Source organism: Crocuta crocuta, unplaced genomic scaffold (genome assembly GCF_008692635.1).
Source record: "Crocuta crocuta isolate KB4526 unplaced genomic scaffold, BGI_CrCroc_1.0 scaffold25, whole genome shotgun sequence".
In the NCBI taxonomy this organism is placed as follows: Eukaryota; Metazoa; Chordata; class Mammalia; order Carnivora; family Hyaenidae; genus Crocuta; species Crocuta crocuta.
This window is the reverse complement of record NW_027532015.1, coordinates 15,487,522-15,506,223: the sequence shown is the minus strand read 5'-3', so window position 1 is coordinate 15,506,223 and position 18,702 is coordinate 15,487,522. Positions and strand designations below refer to the sequence as shown.

The following is an 18,702-nucleotide window of genomic DNA, read 5'->3' as shown; positions in this document are numbered from 1 at the left end:
TTCTTATGGTTTGCTCCTGAGTCCTCCAAGCTATCTAATCTTTCCTACCTTTCTTCTCTGTCCATGCTCACAGGTACTGATCTAATTTAGGGTTTCACTGGCTTCCTCAAGGATAGTCCTACCTCTAGTCTCCTTACAATTTATTTACTAGATTAACTTGAGCAGTGTTCTGATCACAAAACTTAACAATGTCTTTCCGTTTCTCATTATATATACCCTAACTCCTTTAGGCCTTGGTGGTCTGTGTCTAACTACCTTTCTAGTCTCACCAAAACATTCATGATAATCATGGGAGGTAACACTTATTGAACACTTACTCTCTTTTAAGCACAATGCTTATTTCTGGTCATGTAAACAAACATACTTTCTGCCTTTGTGAGCATTGCAGAGATATAATTGACACATAACATTGCGTAACTCACTGCTCCTGTTATATGCCATTAAAATTTTTAAAATTATTTATTTATTTCATGATCTTATTGTCATTCCATCCTCCTTGAAAGTTTTTTTTTTTTTCCAGTTCCCTTCTACATCTCTGTCTGTTGAATAACGACTGCCCTTCTAGGCTGGGGATATAATTGATCTCTCTCACCACAGAATCAAAATTTCCTTTTTGGTAAACTCACATAGGGCTATAACCTTCTATTTTGGTTACACAAATGGTATCTACCGTATCTTAAGGACATCTTGAATTGTGAGATTTATTCCTCAAAGTGCCTAGCAAAAGTTGGCCATTAATTAATAGTTTTCTATAAATTAATGTTCTGAGATGATTACTATCCCTTCTCCTCAGAAAGAAACAAGAATGGGTTCAAACTTCCTACTCTATTTGGCACTTTCAGGATTTTAAAGAATTGTCATTAGCAGGTTTTTGTATCATGCTAATGATTTATATGGATCTTTAAGCATCAAGCTGAGCTTTATCAAGTGTGCTTTATTTTTAAGCAATAAAAGCTTCTAATTATGTCACATAATAAAGACAAATCTTAGAGAAGCTGAAACAGACTTCAGCAAAGGGTTGTGTGGGACATGGATGACAGAAATGTCTACCACATTTTATCACAATTTTCCTCATTCTCTTGTGGTTTGACTTTTCTGATAATGTCTAAACTGAAACAGAAAAGGAAACCCTACCTTACAGGGATGACTTGAAATAGAAAAGAAGCCCCTGTTGGACTGGTGGCTTTGACCTTTGCCACACATGTATTTGCTTGGAACTCTTACCAATGTAAGTGTCATGTAAATACAAGTTATCATCAACGTGCTGTCTTTCGGTTTCCTTGAACAAAAAACTCTCTCTCATGGCATGCTGTGCATAATTACTTGGAATGAATGAGAGTTTTTGAATTTTAGATATAGAAAGCAGATAATGTGACTGAAATTTGTATCTTTTTTTTTGTGCCTTTAACCTAGGGATGCAGGTTTGGGCCAGTATATGAAGGGAATAAAACATAGGAGAAACTTCCTATTTAGCCATGAAATAACCAGGGTTATGAAGTTGAGCTTATAGGCTCTAATTGAATGCGCTATTTTTCAGTTTAATGAAAACTGGCCTATGGTATTACTATGCAGCTGCTTACCAGCTGTTTCTTTTCCATTGTACTTCTTGTGAGCTCTCTGCTTTAAATATGTTTAACACTTGGTATCCTGAAGGATGAAATATAGTGCAGGTTTAAGGTAACGGTTGGGATTTTGTTTGTTTTTAGATTTTTAGTTTGGTCCAACATGTTTAAAATGTTTTCTTTTAATTGCTATTATGAGTATGTTTGTTTAAGTCTTTCCAGGATGGCCTCAATGCTCAAGTGAAGGAAGATATTGAAAGAATTAATAGGCTAATTAACACCATAATCTCACCTCTCTCATCTGCCCCTCACTATTCTGCCAAACTTATATGATTGCCTCAGTTTCCCATTTAACACTGATGTTGAAAATTTGACCATGAAAGAGGAGACATTTATATACCAACAAGTTAGCAAATAATAATAAACATTGTGTTCATGGAACAGCAGTTTTCAGTCATTTCATGCCTTCACTGGCCTGATGGCAGAGTTTCACCAGTGGGAGAAAATCCTTCACTTTGTCACATTGAATACGGTCTGGGCAGAGATAGATCAAGGAATTGTAAACCAAAGACACATGGATAGTATTTCAGTATTACTGTTCAGGATTCACAAGCTGTGGAGTTTAAACAGAATAGAGTGTGTCTATGTTATTTTTACCATTAGAAAATTGAGGTTAAGTTATATTAATAACATACTTACAGCATTTATCATGTGTTATTCAAGTCTTCTACATGTGTTCACTTATTACTCCCCTTGCTAGTTAGTTATTATTTCATCCTTGTTTTATAGTTACAGAAACTGAGACAGAGCAACGTTAAGAAACTTGTACATGATTATACAACCTGGATTTGAATGCAGACAGCCTAGCTCTTTGCCCTATCTATACTAGACTACCTTGAGTTGTTGTAAAGAGTAAATAATTACATAGATTCATGATTTCAGAATTAGTCTATGGGAATTGCCTCTGTAGTTCCTGTGTTTGGTATGTTTGACTTCCTCTAGACTGGTTAAACACTTTTTCGTAGTTCCCGAGGAGCACTAATGTGGAGTAACAAAGTTTCTATCTGTAGGATAAGCTAAGTCAAGATGAGAAATCATACGAGGCATATAAAGGCATATCAGGGTATAGCAGACAATGTCCACCAAGTACAGGATGTGTTGAGCTGAGATTCCTACATCAGGTTCCAGTAATTCAAACGTTTCATAGGAACCTCCTTTTCTGAAACTAAGCATAAAACTCTCATACATTCATTCTCATGTGATTTATGCTAAATTTCAGACCATTCAAAAGTTCTAACATACTGAAATTTCCTTAAATTAACTAGATCAACCTGCTGAGCCTACCATGCAGACCTGTGAAAAATATTTTTGCTTGTTTGCGGATGGGTAGATGGATGAGTAGATAAGTGAAAGTAAAAGATCTTAAGAAGTTCATAAGATTTCAGCTTACGATGGTTCATTGTGGCTACCAGGAAGTAATGGAAATCTTTAGATGATTTGCTCTTCTTTCAAAGCTTTGTCCCCTCTTAATCCTTAATAAACAGGTAAGAAAAAGGATCTGTAGCAACAGGGCATGCTGTCTAGGTCTTTTTTTTTTTTTTTTCCTTGACCATGATTGTCACAATATGGGGGATGATTTAATCTCCATATTATTTTTGGTTATGGGCCAAGAATATAAAGAGGAACAGAAACTACAACCAACAACCAGAAACATACAGAAAGTAAAATGAAATTACTGAGTTAGAAAGCAAGACCTATGTAATGATGGCTTAATATATAAGCTCTGTTATCATAAGGAGGTTCCAGTTAGTACCTTAGATCAAGAAACTATAGCAAGAGTACCATTAAATACTTTGCAAATCAATACTTGTAATTAAATGCAGATCTATAATTTGTACATTTAAGATGTATACACTCTACCCTTATCTTCAGAACATTGGTTTTTTTTTTTTATTTAATGTATGCTTGCCTATTAATTGGCAGAAATTGGCAGGCTTTCACAATAGGTTTAAATAGTCAAAACAGGTGCTGAGTGAATAAGGTGACAGCTAATATATATTTTACATATAGTAGACATGCTACAAATAATTGAAAAATGTAGACAGACATGAACAGTTAGAGATAAACAGGTGAAATGGTGATGCCAAACTCTGAGCTCTACTGGGAGGTGTTGAGGCTCAGCCCTCTGGAAAGGTAGAATGTACAAGTAAAATGGCATGGCCAGTCACTACTAGGACAAGGTGTCTGAATATAGGCTGAGATCCCAACTTTATGGATAATACTTAAGGATTTAGAGGTTAACAGATGCAATCCTTCCAAAAGTGGCACATATGCCTTTGGCGAGGAAAGGATGGTTGGTGTTTAATAAGTGGGTGAGAAGTGTTAACAGATCAGGGGTTTTCCTGTAAGATCAAGAAATGGTCAAGGCAAAAGAACTGGCCTAGGAAGATCAGTTGGTATATACGGACTGCCTTCAAGAGGTGAGTGGGACTAAATTGCAGAAATCCATTTTAATACAATAATTCAGGGATTTTCACTAAGATCACTCTCCAGTTTTCTTAACTTAATCTTAAAAAAGTTCCAATGATGAGATTTCACAGAATCCAAAAGCCATAAATGTCACATGCAAAAGAATAAATGTAAAGTTTTGCATTGAGCTTAAGAGACTATTTAAGTGGATGATGGGAAGCATTCTGTAAGAAATTTTTTTTTAATGAAGCATTGCATTAAGACTTTTAAAATTTAAGCTTGACTCTGCCACAAACTACACTGTGTGACTTGCCACAAAATTTTTAGATTCTTAATTTCCTTATCTGAGAAAGAGGGTGCTGGAATAATATCATCTTTGAAGTTCTATCTGGACTTAATTTTATAGTTCTATAGTTCAGAAGTTTTCACTAAGTACAAATTAAACATGAAACAGTTCTGGGACATATGATGCCCCAAATCTAATTCATTAAAAAAATACAGAGACCTGATCATCCTACGGTCTTTAACATTAATCACTTCATTTGACTGACAATCAAGTTCTGACTGCCATGTATTTGGAAGGATATTGAAAAATTAATGGCACCTCTGGAGGAGGGTGACTGAAGTGTTTATGATTATGGAAACAATATTCTAGAAGAAATGTAAGATGAACTAGTATTCATTATCCCAGGCCATAGAAGGAAGAATTCCCAGCAACTTTCTTCTAGTATATCTTCTTAAAGCTCTAGGGGGAAGGTTATAGAAAGATATTCTGAAAGGCTACATAAAAATAAATGAAAAGAAGAACTTTTTAATAATTAAAGTTCACTAGTAATAAACTAGATTGCTTTGTGATAAAGCTATTTCCCTGACAAAGATAATGTTCTGAGAAGAGTTGAACACCCATCTGTGGGTGAAAAGCTGGATCTGATGACCTGAAGGGTCCCAGGTACTCAAAGCTGCTTTCATTCTATAGTTTTCTGAGTGCTAATGTTAGTTTTGAAATTACTATAAAAACAAATTCATGTGTTAGTGTTAGATATTACTAATTTTTATGGCTAACTATCTATTTTTTGATCAATCAAAAATAAAAGAAATAATAAGAAAAAGTTATCAACACTCAGACAAGTCCATTCAGCTTCAAAGAAGAGATGTAGAAACTGCAGCATAGTCTAGAGATTCATTCTCACCAGCTCCTCTGCCCCCTCAGCCTTCGCATGTGTTTCCCTCAGCAGATCTCTTTTTCCATCTAATCCTGCCCTGGCATCTGCTTCTTGGAGGGTCTAAATTACACAATAATAAATGTAATTAAGTATCAGCTGTTTTACTTTAATGTTAGCTATTTTGCTCTTTCCTCTATGGCTCTAAATATTTTTCTGTGAATAGTTTTTTGTTGTTGTTGTTGTTAATGGATATAGGATTAAAGTGAGTAGGAATTTTTGTGCTCTTTTCTAATAGAAAAATAGAAATGATCTTCCTGCTAGTTATAAAATAATTCATTATTTTAGGAGGATAGTAATGATTTAAAATTAAAGAATTTTAAGAAGGGATGAATATTTTAAGTGGAAGTATTTAATACCATTTAATATATTTTTTTAAGTTTATTTATTTTGAGAGAGAGTGCAAGTGAATGAGTGAGGGGCAGAGGCAGACAGGGAAAGAGAATCCCAAGCAGGCTCCATGCTGTCAGCATAGACTCCAATGCATAGCTTGATCCCACGACCCTGGGATCATGACCTGAGCTGATATCAAGAGGTGGACGCTTAACCAACTGAGCCAACCAGCCCCCCTACCATTTAATATTAAACCTCATATCTAAATGGACTGGTAAAATTTATATTGGTGTATACAAGGTCACTATTAATTTGTAGACATGACTTCAAGGAGGAACAGCAGGAAGGAAGTAGAGAAAGTCAGACACTTGACCAGGCCAAAATCTCTCCACTGTCTGGATTTGGTGTCAGCTCCTCTTCCATCTCTTGTTCTGGCATTTCCAGCCAGTGCATCCCAGATGACGCAAAGCCAGGCATTTCCTGAAAGGTAGCAAGAAGGACGGGAAACACCATGTGCTTCCTGGTTTTGAAGGTGGCGCAAGGGTGTAAGCAGCCAGTAAAGGCAAATGCTCAAAGCGGGAAGGGATTTGGTGACCCTCTCAACAGAGTTTTCCTTTTTAGCAGAATGATATAATCAGTTGTCAAATTTCAGTGTGGACTCAACTGATAACTGCTGGGAACACACTTACTGAGGAACTTTTACTTTCAGGGATTCCAATTTAATAAGGTAGAGAGGACAAATGCCAACTGAATCAAGGGAGAGAAACAAAGACACACTCAACCTCAGTAGCCTCAGAGCTTGGCAGCGCCCTCAGTAGTGATAAGCAAACCATTTTTGGCCTCAAGTTGAGCTAAGGCCATTCAAATATCACTTCTCTAAAGGGGAGGCTGGGTGGCTCAGTCAGTTAAGCATCTGACTCTTGGTTTTGGCTCAGGACATGATCTCATGGTTTCCTGAGTTCAAGCCCCGCATCCGGCTCTGTGCTGACAGTGCAGAGCCTGCTTGGGATTCTCTTTCTCTCTCTCTGTTCCTTTCCCACTCACACTATCTCTCTCTCATAATAAATAAATAAACTTTTTTAAAAAAAAGAATCATTTCACTGGGACAGTCTTGAGGAGAATTGAGGAGAAAAGACATAAAATTATGTCTTTGAGGGAGAGAAGGGTGCAGTCATTCTAGTTGAGAACTGCCATAGGACACAGGGCTGGGGCAGAGAGAAGGGTTTGTGAAAGAGGCCCAGGAACTTAGGTAAGTCTTTGAGGTTCTTAAACATGGTATAAAACCCCATATTTCAAGAAGGAGAGTGAGCCTACAGGGAAAAAAATATTTTTACATTATTTAAACATGTCTCTCTTAGGGGAAGGGAAGAGGACCATGATTTGTGTGGCCTCTCTCCTGGTATCGGTGGTATCTGGTGAGGTTAGGACAACAGTAAGTTTTTGAAAAAGGAAGGAGCTTTTATTGAGATGCCATATAAGATAATGATCAAATGCAAGGTTGGGATCACAAATTATAGTTTGATCACCCACTAGTCATGTCACCTTGCAAAGCTGTTTAATATTCCTGAGCTTAACTTCCTCATGAGTTAAATGGGCTAAGTAATGGCACCTAAAACAGAAGTTTTTGTGAGGATTACCTGAGATGTGGCATGTACAGTGTTTAGTAGAGTACATGGAATATTTTGTGGGAGCTCAGATTCAAAAGTGACTAACTTGAGGAGTTCCTGAGGCCTCTCAGTACAATCTTGCTTGCAACAATGGGCACGTATGGCTTTTAACAAGTTTTCTTAAAAATTAGTAATTCATGATGGCTTTATCAAAACACATGACTGATACAATCAGCTTTTATCACACAATGCAGTTTATATTTGCAGTACAGTGAGATAAAAAGAATAAAAAGATTTTATGCATCCTGAAATTACAGCTATCACCTGCTAAATAAGTTCTATGATTTAGAAATAGGTAATTAAGTATTTTTACAATGAATAATTCCAAAATAAGTAACTCCTCCCACCTATTCAATAAACATTTATTTACAAAAAGTTTAATGTTTATTTTTGAGAGAGAGAGACAGAGCGTGAGTGGGGGAGGGGCAGGGAGAGAGAGAAACACAGAATCTGAAGCAGGCTCCAGGCTCCTGTCAGCACAGAGCCTGACGCAAAGCTTGAACTCATGAGTCATGAGATCATGACCTGAATTGAAGTCAGATGCTTAACTAACTGAGCCACCCAGGTGCCCCAAACATTTATTTTAAATAGTGATACATGCTATAAAAAATAAAATAGGGTGATGTGATAGTTAGTGGGCTGTGTGTGTGTAGAAGTAGTGCACTTCCCAATTTATATTGGGAGCAGGTCCTAAAGTCTAACTTCCAAAATTGCAACTTCTATAAAGTGTGTCTGATTCAAAAATTGCCAGAAGGTGTGTATAACAATTAAAATTTAAATTTAACATTTAAATTCAACATTTCCTTGTGGAAAGTTAAATTTTATTTGTTTTAGGGTTCATGGGCTTTTCCTGGTATTTTATTTTCATTCTATTTGAAAATGAAATTGGGGAATAAAGATTCTTTCCAGTAATTGAAGGTAAATCCTTAAGCATAGATTTGTCTCTGTTTGGCTAATGTTTCATTGACTCCTACAACATTGGCATTTTTAGAATGCCAACGAAGTGATTATTCTAGACTCTCCCCTGTTGATTTTCATTGACATTATCAGAAGCTGTCAAGAACTCTTTCGATGGTTGTGATTTGTTTGTATAGTAGTTAATTTGCTTTGTGTAGTAGTTCATACATTGCTCTGTTGAACATTTGAAGTTGACTTGCTGATGACATTCTTTTCTATAATGTATTTTCCGGATAAAGTAGAATACATGCTTGAGTTCTCAGATTCATACATTAAGAAGAATTTATCAAGTGCCTGCTATGTGCCAAGTACTTGTAATAATAGGTTGAGTCCTATGCAATTATTGGTATTACATGCTTTTAGCTTGAAAAATTAAAAAAATTGATGTGATTCAACTTATTCAGAAACAATTTCTCCTTTAAAGAGATTTCATCCAAATATAAAGTTTTAAATATATATAAATAAATGAATGCCTTTAAAAATTGTATTTATACCTAATTAGAAAATTTGTAACTATGGAAATTTAAAATTCTACAAGCCAAGAATATTTCTATGTAACAAAACTGTATCACTGATACAGAATTTCATTTAGAAGAATTTGTTTTTTATATTAATCATCCCAGAGTAACAAATGTTTACTTAAACCTTATGCTATAACATAAGGAATTACTTATTTGGCCATTTTATTGTTATTTTAAATGATAATTTTGAATCAAAAGTAAAGTGAGTTGAATAGTAGGCTGAGGTTTGTTTTGCTTGGAAGAAGTAGTCTTTAACTTCTTGTATCTCTACCTACCTTCTTTCTAAATCTCAAATAATTTCTCTTTCAGAAATGTAAATAATAAAGCAATCACAATATAAGGTGACATAGAACAGGAAATTAGAACAGAGCTAGAATGGAGAGAGACGAGTATGTGCTTGAATTCATAACTTTTTTTCCTCTTTTGACTTAATGCCTGATAAAAGCTGTGGCATATGGATTCTGCTTTTATTCAAAACCTTATTGTGGTTACAACTCTTGGCAGATATGTTCACCACTACAAAAGTCCACAAAAGGCTTTGAATTGTTGACCCTATTTAACAATCGTAAAAGAGCTCATTGTTCTTGGTCCCTTGGGGACAAGGGAAGGCAGGATAGGTGAATAGGAGGGGGTTAAAAGAGAAAGCAAGGAGAGGGATATGAATGTTGTAAAATATTGTTATTTTAAACCTGAAAGTTTCATTTTAGTTTACACTTTAGGCATTGTTATATAATGGAGAAAACAAGGAATTAGAAGTTAAAAGATGTGGTTCCAGGCTGTGAAACCCAGCCCTCCTTCCTCATTACAAGCTTACCTGCCTCTGTACCCACTGTTGCCCCCTTCTCCCACTGCGTAGAGATGACCCTTCTTGCCATAGGGCCAAGCCTCCCACCAAGCTCAGAATCCCATCCCCTTCTTATCCTCTCTTTACTATCCTTTTCTTCTGTATCTTCACCTTCTCTCTAAAGGATCCTTCCTACCAGCATTTAAACATATATAAATCTTTTCATTTAAAAAAGGTTCTTCATTCCCTTCAGTTACCGTATAACTCTTTTCTTTCTTTCCCAGCACGCAGAAAATAGCACAGAAAGGAAAACAGTTGTCTTTGCTCAATGGCTCCATTTCCTTAGCTCACATTTACTAATTAATCTCCTGAAAGGGTAAACTAAGGTCATCAGTCACTTCTCTGATTGATGACAAATCCAGCACACATTATTAAGATTTCATATCACTTGACCTCATATCAAAGAATAATATAGCTGATTATTCCATCCTAGCGGAAACCCCTGCTACTTTGCTTTCCATGATACTATGTCCTCTTAGATTTTTGGCTAGCTCATCTATCTAACTGTAAACATTGAACTCCTTCAAGCTTTAATCCTAACCCTTTTCTCCTTTCTCAAGACCAATGTTATTCAATAGTTTCCTGGTCTTAGGAAATCCTTAAGTAAAAATTATTATATCTACACCTTCTGGTATGTTAGCATGACCAATAAGTTGTAGATATGATCAATCAATAATAATGTTAATACTCTTTTGAGGAAAGAATGATAATTTTCTATGGATATGTTTAGTTTGGCCAACTTATCAGCATACTCATTTTGTGTGGCTCCCTTTCTCATGAAAAATATCAACTTGAAATAAAATTTTGTTTTTCTTTTTCTTTACTTAAAGCTTTCTTCTTGATTTTTAAAAAGCCTCATCCAAGAATACCTAAAAGACTTAACGCAAATGTCTGCCAAACAAGATGCTAATGAGATGTGACATGATGCATAATATATGGCAAGAATGTTCTTTCCCTATTTATATGACTAAAATGACTTTTTAGTATATCTTTATTGAAAGAAATGGTAATTAACCTCGGCTTACCTTTAAAAAGCCATTTATTTTATTTTCGTATCTTTAAAACTCATAAGTCAAACAATAAAGTCTATGAAATAACTGGTTTAAGCCAAAATGAGGTTTACTTTTTCGTATTTATTTATTTATTTATTGTTTAATTTTGAGGTTTACTTTTTTTAAAATATTTATTTATTTTTGAGAGAGAGACAGAGTGCAGGTGGGAAAGGGGCAGAGAGGGAGAGGGAGGCACAGAAGCTAAAATAGGCTCCAAGCTCTGAGCTGTCAGCACAGAGCCTGATGCGGGGCTCAAACTCTTAAAAGCAAGATTATGACCTAGGTTGAAGTCAGAGGCTTAAGCAACTAAGCCACCCAGACTCCCCAGATGTTTACTTTTTAAAGGTAGACTTGGTCATTTAAATTTAAATCAAGTTTGTAACTTGATTTTTTTTTGTTTCAAGTTTCTATTTAAACTTTAATTAGTTAACACATAGTGTAATATTGGTTTCATGAGTAGAATTTAAGGATTCATCACTTACATGTAATACCCAGTGCTCATCCCAGCAAGTGCCCTCCTTAATGCCCATCACCCATTTAACCCATCCTTTCCCCCACCTCCCTTCTAGCAACCCTCAGTTTGCTCTCTATAGTTAAGAACAACTTGCTTTACATTGTTAGTTACAATACAAAGATTTATTGTCAGTGCTGAATAGTAAACCTTCTAAAATTATAAGCCAAAGCAACATAAATAAAAATACAGTTTAGGATACGCAAAAGCTGAAGTTTTTTTATACAAGACTTTGACAAAATAGTTTCTTAGTGAGTGACACAATTAGACTTAAATATAGGCCTAGCAGCTGCAATATTATTGTGCAGCTATGTTGGTTCCTCCATCTCTTTTATAGGCCTAGGTTTATTTGGTAAAATATTGTTTGAACCAAAAGAATGAAAGGTACATATATAATATGAAATCTGTGTTTGTTTTTTGCTGCAAAAATATATAATTCAGGACCAAAGATATGAGATAAGCTTACGTGTACTTAATTTTCAACTGTAAACAGAAAACTACGGTCCTTGTTTTTGATGCTGGTTAAATAAGAAACACTAAAAGAAGGAAGTAGAAACCACAGTAAAATACTCACTATTTCCCTATAAGTGGCAGGATACTCTGCTTTTACAGAAGACCCAGAACTTCTCTAAGGGCAGAACACTAATTGACATCTTGAGTATATAAGCAAACTTCAGCTCAAAGTTACTCATCTTCTCTCAGAGTCAAGTTCCCATTCTGAAAGGAAATCTAGAGAAAAGATCTCTCACAGTTATACACTTGGATTGAAAGGGAAAATACTTCCAGTGTTATTCCAAAGTTCTCAGGGTGGTTTCCAATATGGCTTAAGACTTGTCATATGCCCCTTCCCTCTCAAACCCAAGTAGCAGTTAAAATATTTCAGAATTTCCTGTTGCAATACATTTTTTTCTACAGATATGTTGTCTTTTAAATTCAAGAATCTTGTCACATGAAGTGAAAAAATGTTCCTGGATCTTACAAAGACTTCTTCAACTGGATAATGTGATGAAAAATGTTTGCTAGGTAGACTAGTTTCTATAGCCATTCTTCATCAAAACATCCAGCAAAATCTGGCCTAATAATATCTGGAAAGTGCTCCTATAATTTCCTTTTGTCCCAAACACCCTATTGAGAACTGTGTGCCGTTAAACCACTGGATTTCTGTTCATAGAGGTATAGGTGCTCCCTTTCTAGATTTTCATACTATTTTAAACCTGTCTTCAGTGAACTGGTCTTTGTTTGATAATTTTTGTAATATCATCCCAACATTTTTTCATTTCATATTCAAGAGGTTTTGACACCAGTAGCTCTCTGAAAACAAATCAGTGTATTGTGATGTCAGTGTGAAAGTGAACTTTCGAGGGTCACCATCAACACAGTTAGCAATGCAGTTCATACAAAACAGAACTTCTGTTCTCAGAGATGAACATGAACATCAAATGTATCTCCTTGTTTTGAATAACATTTCGTAGCAGAAAAAAAATTTTTTTAAATTTCACTGTCATTTTGAGATCTTATGAATTCTGCAGTATGACATTTATTGGGAAAACTTGTTTATTCATCACGCTGAAGAGAAGCTGTTTATTTCGTTTATTATACAAAACCTCTTTAGAGTCATGTGGCTTATCATCAATATGTCAACATATAATACTGGTTGAGAGTGAAACTCTTCCAGTTGTTGTACAGAATCTCACCCTCACATTTTACTAACTATAATTTTGCTCACTACCATTAACTTCTCTTAAACTATGTGATATTATTTCTAGGTTATAAATTATGCTCCTAATTACTCCTAAATAAGTTGCTTTCTGAGACTTTTCAGTGAATGTGACTTTTTTTAAACTAAAATCTTTATTCTCTGTTTTTGAGATTCACATTGGTTTTTAAAATATTAGCATCTTCCTTGTCAAATGCCTGTATTTTGTAGGTGTCTTTCCAATTTTGCTAGAGTTATCGCTGACTTTTTAGTTGTTTGCCCCAGACTGTGCACAATGCATAGGGCAGCTGGATGTAAAACTCATTAAGTAGCTTTTGTTGTAAAGGTGAACTTCCTTTGGGTCCCTTGCTGAACTAGTGCGGTGAATTGACTTGGAAGATTGCAATTCCTTATCATTAACCTTGTCAAAACTATCCATAGATGTAAATCTAGAAATTCCATTTCCATTCTTATTTGTATCCTCATGTTCAGAAATCACCATACTTGACCTTCAGACATATTTGTGAAACACAAATGCAGATAAAATATGAAACAGAAAGACACAGTAACAAAGTGAGAAAATCTTGAGAAATTCTAAAACCTCACAATACAACTGACCTTTCACCGATGTAATACACATTTTGCAGCATTTATTATAAGAGCAGGTGGCAGGGAACAATATACTATTGGTGTGAATAAATGTCTTCTCTAGAATGAAAAGTTTCCTTTGATTTTCTGTTAAATTACTAAAACTCATTTACTTCAAATCAGATGGCTGAGCATAAAGGGAGGTGGGAAAGGCAATTTGAGAGAAAGAGGTTGATATCATTCATCTACCTTCCTCTATTTTGTGCAACAGCAGCACCCATCAGACATCAAAGGCCTTCTCTAGCTGGCATCAAAATGTCAGAACGGACTCATCCCTATGAATACTATCCCACTGCCTGCTGCTTTGTAGGCCGAAAATTCTGTAACATGATTCCTAATGGGAATCCTCAGTCACAGACCATTTTTTCATGTAGCACATGAAGCTCCAAAGCTGATGTTTAATATTTTTTCAATCATTCTTACACATAGTAGCCCTGGTGATATTTCACAGACCATAGGATTCTGCAGAACTTCTGTTGAGAAAGCCTGCTGAGACACTCTCACCTTCTTTCAGGGCTTTACTTATCTTCCTGCAAAATATAAGCCTCCTCTTAGTTCTGAGCATATAAAGTTGCTTGCTCACTGTTTCCACCTGAACGTTTCGTAAGCATATCAAACTCAGTATGCCGTACGCCAGATTCCTGGTGTGTTCCTTCTCCTTCCTCGATTCAAAAAAGAAAATTGTGAGTCGCTTCCAGTGTTGCCTGCTTCAACAAATACACCAATGTCCACTAATTGGACATATCAGCAACCTGAACACCCTTCTTGACTCAACCTCTTTAACCCCCATGTTTAATCAATCTCCAGTTCCTGTTGATTCTGCTTCCTAAATATCACTATATTCGACATTGCTTTTATTCTCTATCCGCATTGCCCATAGTCAAACTACTCCCCCTTTTTGTGCCAAATTTCAAGAAGTCATCTCCCTTATCTACTATTAATCAGTACAATGCGTTCTCCATTATGTTGCCAATGCGGTGATTTTTAAAATGCAAACTTATCATGCCTCTTCCTGCTTGAGATTCTTTAATAACTATCAGTTCACTGCTCTTAAAATAAAGACCAGAATCCCTAATAAGGCATACTATGACGTGTGTGATATGGCCCTGCTGACCTCCCAGGCCTCACCTCTGACATCTCTCTTTTTCTCACTGCATTCCATTCATGCAGATCCTTAAATCACCTGTTCTGAGTCTCCTTCTAATCTCTGCACTGTGGCTCATGCCAACTTGCCTCTGTCCATATACCTCCCATTCCTACTTGATCTCACTCCTACCCATCTTTTAGATCTGAGTTAAAATGTTCTTTCCCCAGAGAAGCTAGAAGTTTCTTAGTACTATGTACTTCTAACTAATTTCAATTACCATGATTCTAATTATACAATGAATTGAACACTTTGTTGGTTATTATCTATCCCCAAAGCAACTCAGTGCTCCTGGAAGGCAGAGGATGTATTTGTTGTGCTTACTACCTTATCTCCAGCATTAACACATGCAAAAACAATTGGTGGGATAAATAAGTTGAATGAATGCTTAAATACACTATTTTGCTTCTTTCATGCTATAGTCCTCAACTTCAGGAATAGAATTACTGTAATCATTACATAAAAGAAACCTAAATTTCTTTTTTTTCCCTAAGTTTATTTATTTTGAGAGAGAAAGAGTGAGAGAATGTGCAGGTGAGTGGAGGAGGGGCAGAGAGAGAGGGAGAGAGAGAATCCCCAGAGAGAATCCCAAGAGAGAGAGATGCTGGCCTCGGTCCCACAAACTGAGATCATGACCTGAGCTGAAATCAGGAGTTGAACACTCAATGGACTGAGCCACTCCAGCGGCCCTAGATTTCTATTTCAGTCTTTTTAAATTAATTAGACTTTTTATAGTAAACAGATTTGCTTTTAACATTTGAAACTTTGAAAAAATAAGTCTACCCCACCATTTCATGTGTATTGTACATTTTATGTGCTAAAATACAGCTTCAATACACAGCCAAGTGACAAACAACATGAAATTTTAAGTTATAAAAATAATTATCTGTGGCTTGAATTTATTAGCATGAAAAATTATCCTATTTATTTGTAAGAGCAAATATAAATACTGATTTGAGATTAGCTTTGCAGCTGCCAAGTATTTTGATACCCATTAATTATTACAGGGCACAATTTAAAAATGTATAAGAAAAATACAAAGATCATTTTATAATTTTATTTTTCTTACTATTATTTAGAAGATGTCATTTTGAAATCAGTATTGCCTATGAAGAAAAATGTCTAAATATATGGTTTTAATAAATTTGTATGCCAAAATTAATATTTATTCTTTTTTCTGTTTGGATACAAACCAGCATAGACATGAACTTCACTCATTTCTCCTGGGATACAAGAATACACTATTCAGATTCAATCAGAACATCCAGATGTAAATGAACTGTTCATCCAGAGTTCACAGGATGTTCACTTTGGCTTCAGTCCTTCCAGACTGGATCTGTGTCAAGACTTTTTTTTTAAAAAAAATTAATTAGTTCTGGCAAAATTAAAGAATATTGTTATTCAAGCTTGAGATCCCTTAGATTTACTAGTAATCTCAAAAGAAAAATTGTCAAGATGTGATCAATAATTATTTACAGTATGAAGAGTAATAATTAACCCCCTGATATGGACTATAAGGTTTTATTTTCCCTACTATATTTGTGAAAAGCAGGGTAGACATTTATCAGAGAGGAATCCAAAACCAAAGGTAGAAAAGAGCATGCCTTTTATGGTCTTTTCTATCCCTACTTAATCTCTGTCTTTCCATATAGCACAGATACAGCCTGAGGTATCCTTATTTACGGCTGTTCAAGGCTGATGGCTAACTCCCTGCTGGTGCCCTAGACATGACTACACCAGTTGTTGGAATATTTTGACTAGAACAACGTACTATGTTCATGAGAAATGTAATGCTTTGTTCTTACCAGCTCAGCATGTGACAACCAAAACAAAATCCCCCAAACAGTGTCAGATATGCAAATTATTCATTTAAATTACTTGTCTGATGTCACACTTCTCTGATGGTAGTATGAGATCAACATATTTTTAAAGTTTAGTCTTATCTTTTCCAAAATGGCAATTTGTTTTCCAGAAGTTATGAGCTACCATGATTTGAAATAGTTATAGCCTGGGAATCTCACAGTCCTATGGTGCATTGGAGTCTTTTACCTTCTAGGAAAATAAACTTGGATTTGTAGTGTCCAGAACAGAAAGTCTTCGACCTTATATTTATTTTTTTTAATGTTTTTAATGTCTTTTATTTATTTCTGAGAGAGAGAGAGAGAGAGAGAGAGACAGCGTGAGCGTGAACAGGGGAGGGTCAGAGAGAGAGGAAGATACAGAATCAAAAGCAGGCTCCAGGCTCTGAGCTAAATGTCAGCACAGAGCCCAACGCGGGGCTCAAACCCATGAACCGTGAGATCATGACCTGAGCCAAAGTCGGACACTCAACAGACTGAGCCACCCAGGTGCCACCCCCGACCTTATACTTAATATGTTCGGATTTGTGTGACACATTTCCTAGAAGAATTCTTCTTATTAGCCATGTAAACCCCAAGCAGGACAAATATAAAGGCATGTCATACATTTCTAGGTACATCATATTTATATAGCAGAAAATTAAAAATAAACAAATTTAAGACAACTGGAAGAAAAAGACACATTACATAGGAGAACAATGAATGATGGCCAACTTTCTGGACCATAAAACCTTGAAATAATATCTTTAAAATCAATCAGTGCAGAAAAAAAATCAATCTAGAATTCAGTGTACACCAAAAAATACCCCCAAAATTAAAGGCAAAAACAAAAGAAAACCAGAAACATTTTTCAGTAGACAAAACCTGAAACTCTTCAGTAAAGCTGCACTATGCAAAATGCTGGGAGAAGGGTTTCAGGCTGAAGAGAAACGATACCAGATTGAAACCCTAGATCTGTAGAATGCAATGAAGAACACTAGAAATGGTAAATATTTGGTTAAATATTAATGATGTTTTAGTATTTTTAATATATACATGCTTATCTATTTTCATTTTTTCAAAAATGTAATTACTATATAAAATAAAAACAACAATGTGTTGGGCTCCTTGTTTATGTAGAAGAAAAAATGAGCAGCATGCCCCAGAAAGGGAATAAATATTACAGTTATAAGGTTCTTACATATTTTGTGAAATAGGATAATCTTATTTGAGAGTAAGCTATGAAAACTTAAATACAGACATTATTATTTCTAGACTGAGCAATCTATAAAAAAACAATGTTCTGTTCTTCTACATTAGAAAGCTAGACGATGAGGATACAATTATACTGAAATTAAGTAGGAGAACAAAAATATTAAAAGTGATAGAAATCATGAGCTCTAGAATTAGTTCTCTAAATTTTCACCAGATTTTTCCACACAGACCACTACTCAGGAATGATGATTGCCAAGCATGAAATCCCTATCACCCTAATTAAAGTCATTCAATGTCTACCAACTCAGACTCCTCAGAGAAGCAACGGTATCTGGCTAGAAAGCCAGAACTGCACCTTCCTTGCATCCTAGTGATTGACCGGTACCATTTCTGAAACATAGCAGACATTGAATAAATATTTGTTAACTATATGAAATAATAAATTAATAAACTAAAAATGATGGAGACTTTTTGAGGTCAGATGCTGCTTATCTTCCCATTTCCTGGGTCAGTGTCATTTCTGCACTTGAGTAATAATGCCATTCTCTAATGGGCTAGGTTATCTTCTCAAATGTGTTTCCTCTGCCTAGAATACTCCATGCCAAATGTGGATGTCTGGACAATTTCACCTCATTCTTTCCCTATGACTTTACCTTCATCTCTTCTATAGAGCATTTTTGTGTTGCTGTAGGAAGAGAGAGGGCCATTCCATCTTATGTATCCAATAGCATTTATTAGCATGTATCTTTTCCAACTCCATTGGGAGCTCCTTGATAAAAGATAGTGTCTTTTTGTTTATGTATCCATAAAATCTAGCATTTTGGCACATGATAAAGGGTAAATAAATGCAAATAAACACACAAATACATTAATATTTAAAAAAAAACATTACATGCATATGAATTGTATCAATGAGTAGTATTGGTGGGTGGATAATTTAGTATACATTCTTAAAGTACATGTCTCTGAGTATTGTGATTAAGCAAGTAGTCACTAGCTCCCTACCAGCATCATTCATATCTTTA

General features: G+C 35.4%; 1 pseudogene; it reads right to left on the bottom strand.

Annotated features, from left to right (window-relative positions):
* LOC144241424 (forkhead box protein K2-like) overlaps window positions 1-6,097 on the bottom strand; it is a 93,557-nt pseudogene extending 87,460 nt beyond the window's left edge.
* Between the last annotated feature and the right edge of the window lie 12,605 nt (window positions 6,098-18,702).